Source organism: Neofelis nebulosa, chromosome 4 (genome assembly GCF_028018385.1).
Source record: "Neofelis nebulosa isolate mNeoNeb1 chromosome 4, mNeoNeb1.pri, whole genome shotgun sequence".
In the NCBI taxonomy this organism is placed as follows: Eukaryota; Metazoa; Chordata; class Mammalia; order Carnivora; family Felidae; genus Neofelis; species Neofelis nebulosa.
Genome location: NC_080785.1, coordinates 73,280,405 through 73,284,826, shown reverse-complemented (window position 1 = coordinate 73,284,826; position 4,422 = coordinate 73,280,405). Strand labels below are relative to the sequence as shown.

General features: G+C 36.0%; 1 pseudogene; it reads right to left on the bottom strand.

Annotated features, from left to right (window-relative positions):
- Nucleotides 1–2,121: 2,121 nt before the first annotated feature.
- LOC131508559 (sterile alpha motif domain-containing protein 9-like) lies at nt 2,122–3,864 on the bottom strand (annotated as a pseudogene).
- Nucleotides 3,865–4,422: the final 558 nt, after the last annotated feature.

Genomic DNA, 4,422 nt, shown 5'->3' with positions numbered 1-4,422 from the left:
GCATTACAGTCAGAGAATGTGAATCTCTATAAGTTTACTACTTGAAGCTGGTAAGACCTCATCTCTAGACAATAAATTACCACAATCTCAAGCAAATACCAGCCCTAGTTGCAGTTTCCTTGATAGTTATGGAATTTTTAGAGAAGATCAAAATGACCTCAGATATGAGGTCATTGTTTTAGCCAATGCTTATTTTCTAAAAAAGGATCAGAAATGGACAACAGTAGGAGAAATTAAGATGGCAGAGCAGCATGGAGTCCCTGAGCTTGTCTCATCCCTGAAACGCAGCTAGATCAGCACGGAACCATTTTGAACACCTAGAAAATTGAGCTGAGGATTAACACAACAATCCGCATAACTTGAGCTACAGAACTCAGCAGATAGGCTGTGCAGAGAGGTGAACTGGGAGAGAGAGTTTATCTTCAATTCTTCCAGTGAGCAAATGGCATACAAAGGATGAATAATATGCACTCCACAGTACTTCCCACATTCCACCACCTCTGTTTTTATCTGAATGGTAGAGTTGGTGCTTTTAAAAAAATTTTTTTTTCATTTTTATTTTTTATTTTTTAAAATTTACATCCAAATTAGTTAGCATATAGTGAAACAATGATTTCAGGAGTACGTTCCTTAATGCCCCTTACCCATTTACCCATTTCCCCCCCCCCCCCACAACCCCTCCAGCAACCCTCAGGTTTGTTCTCCATATTTATGAGTCTCTTCTATTTTGTCCCCCTTCCTGTTTTTAAAAATTTATTTTTATTTTTATTTTTTACTTTTTAAAATTTACATCCAAATTAGTTAGCATATAGTGAAACAATGATTTCAGGAGTAGATTCCTTAATGCCTTGAGTTGGTGCTATCTTGCCTTCAAGTTTTTCTGTTCCCCAGAAAACCTTCTTTTTTATGATTCTTAAGAATTTTTCACACTATGATAGTAAAATGGTTGTATCAGGCATATATGAATTAGGAAGAGTCAGGAAAGAAAAGAGCTTTGTTTCCCAGTAGAAGTATTTTGTCTTTTCAGGATATTCCTAGCCACATTTTCTATGTACTTTCTATTATAATTGCTTTTCACAATCATGAAGAAACAAAAATCTTCAAAGTTTTTATGCTGCACTTCAATTTTTTTCAATTTAAGCTCTGTTCTTTGACAGATAGTTGTTGTATTAGAGCATTACCATCTGAGATCTTTGTACCTTTTACAGGAGTCTGTGATTTCATGCAAGTTAGGATCACTGGAGGTTTCTCACATCAAATGTACTATTAGCTACTGCTAATAGAGGCCTGGAGAAAATAGACATAATTTTGTTCTTTAAATCATCAATAAGGAGCAGTTCAAGTAAGTTTTCCTGATGGTTGGTTGCCCCAAAGGTGTTTAAATTAATCACTTATTCTCCAGTTTCAGAAAAATCCCCTGTCTTGTTTTTCAACATAGCACATCTGAATTTCTTCCTTAGTTCCCAAAGAATACACAGAGTCAAGGTAGCCCCACCACAACCTGGATGATGCTATGAATGAATATTATTGGCACATATTGGTTTAGAAGAATTTGCCCAGTTTTGAACCACTGCTTCAAGTTTTTCATATTTATCCTTTTTGATGGAAAAAAAGTTGAAGTTCCACTCTGATACTTTCCCACCTCGATAGAAGTCTTCCTCTTCTGATGCCTAGAATTCAAATACTTTGTTTCTGTCCTCTAAGACAGTGTCTTCATATTCACTTTAACAAAGAATTTCCAGAACAGTCATGACAACTTCTTCCTTTTTTTTTAGAAGGACAGTTAGATGAACCAATAGATGGCAAAAAGATTGAGTGACAGATTTTAGTTGAAGAATAGTACCATTTATTTCTTCAAGACTTAAGTCAGAAACACATTAGCTTGGGGCGCCTGGGTGGCTCACTCGGTTAAGTGGCCGACTTCGGCTCAGGTCATGATCTCACGGTCCGTTAGTTCGAGCCCCGTGTCGGGCTCTGTGCTGACAGCTCAGAGCCTGGAGCCTGTAGCCTGTTTCAGATTCTGTGTCTCCCTCTCTCTGACCCTCCCCCGTTCATGCTCTGTCTCTCTCTCTCTCAAAAATAAATAAACGTTAAAAAAAAATTAAAAAAAAAAGAAACACATTAGCTTGATAGCTCATTCTGCTGGTTTATTAATCTTGTTTCGAGTAGGCCTTTCTATCCTTGACACATATGTGAGTATACACAAATACACGATGTATTTTTCATTCCTTTGAGATCTTGGTAGAAAGCACAGAAGGTCTCAAGGAGGAGGTCTCTTAGGTCATCCATGGAAGAGAGTAATAGAATAATAAAGAGAAATAGTTTTTCTCTTTGCAAGGAATTTGGATCTAAGTGTTTATATTTTTCACTGTTAAGGTCTAACCTGCCATTGCTGAAAATCCAGCTGGGCTGTTGATAAAGATTCAGACTAGAAATCTTCTCATTTTGTATTTTTTTCCCCCTACACATACAGATTTGGAAAGTGAAGATTTGCTTCTTGGCTTTCTTTGTAAGCTTTGACTACCCCCCTTCTCACAGATTTAGGATTAAACTCCAACACAGCAAGTCATTAAATTTCCTTTAGGGAATCTAAGTGTTTTATTTGATTCAGATGGCATTTATTTGTCACAAGAATGTGTACTAGTCGTGGTTTGAATGAATTATCAAACAAATCCTGATTTCCTGTCAATAATTTAGCAAGTGTTGGTCCCTTACTCTCTTTTTTATTTGTTTTTACTTTGCATGTTTCTTCTGCCTCTTTTCTAGACTCTGACAGTGCTTTCAAATCTAAATGCTCTGAAATCTGCATTATTTTTCATGATGTCTTTAGAGCTGGCCCATCTCACATGAAGACTGAATATTTTGGACTTAGTTTCCATGTTCTGTTGTTGTGATTTTGCATTTTAGTATGGAAATAATCTTGTTCATATTCAGAGTACTTTGTAATGACCTTCGCTTCAATACAAATCTGTCAGGATACCTACGGTTTAGCAGTAAAACGTCTACAAATCTTGGCTCTCAAATGTACTTCTTTGCTTTTTGGACCTGATGGTCTTTAAAATACTGGTGGATCATCAATTTAAAATGGTCATTGAGGGCTTCCTTGGTGAAATTGGTGACTTTCATGTAAAGAATTCTTCCATAGGGTTTGCCTTTAACTCCAAAATGAATGGTTGGTGCCATTAGTAGGTGAATTTTCATACAACCTGAAGCAAATTGGAAAACTTCATTGCTAAATTTCACCTTAACAACTCTTCTGCAGCTGTTTCTCTATTTTCACAAATAGGTTTTGAATTAATTTGTTGGATCAGTGAGGTTGAGTGGTGGTCCTGTTTCATGCTGTAGACTAAAATTCGATTTGTAGTGATATGGATTACAAATTCATCAAAAAAGTATGATACACATGTCAGTTCTCTGGATGGCTGCCTTTCCTTTGTGTCATCTATTTCATCTTCCATGAACTCAGTTTTTAGTGACTGTACCCACTGTAGAGGCATTAGCCATAACTGATTTCTCTGTATCATTTTGCTTTTGCTTTGAAGTTTCTCCATTTTCTTCTTACATCAAATGTTGTATTTTAGGAACATTTTTACTACCTTTTCTCTCTTACATGTCTGACCAAGATCTTCAGAGGATGTTTTCTGCAATTATTTGAATAGCTGTTCTATATGGATAGCTCATCCATGTGCTATGCCCATATCAACAAGGTGATTTTTAGTTAACCACTTCCAAGATTACTCTATGCATATCTTTTGCAGCCAAGATTTCCCTGTGCTTTTGATTAATTCTATGACTTTCCAAACATCAATTTATATCTTCTGTTCAGTCGTCTGTATTTTCTGGTAGGTTCAGTGGCATTGCCATTCTGATAGCTGTATATAGAAAAAGAAAAATTATTTAGTATTTTTATAAGTAAAATTTCAACTAATTTTTAAAAGGTTATATAAAAATATATGTAATTATAAAAATTTCATATAAAATTTAGAATGTTTAAAAAGATACACATGCCATCTAATTATCCTCCTGAGAGGAAATTACCATTACCAGTTTCTTCCATATCCTATGAGAAAAATACTTCCAAGCAAATACATAAGCACTTTTTTTTCACACAAAGGGCAACATAATATACACAATTTCCTTCACTTGCTTTATTCACTAACTGCATCTTCGGGATACTGCTGGTCAATATATAGAGAGATGTTTCATCCTCATTAATGGCTGTTTGCTATAATGTGTGTTAACTGTATTATTTAAAAATACTCAATTCAGGAGCACCTGGGTGGCTCAGTGGGCTGAACGTCCAACTCAATTTCGGCACAGGTCATAGTCTCATGGTTTGTGAGATTGAACTCCATGTTGGGCTCTGTGCTGACAGTGCAGAGCCTGCTTGGGATTCTCTCTTTCCCTCTCTCTTTGCCCCTC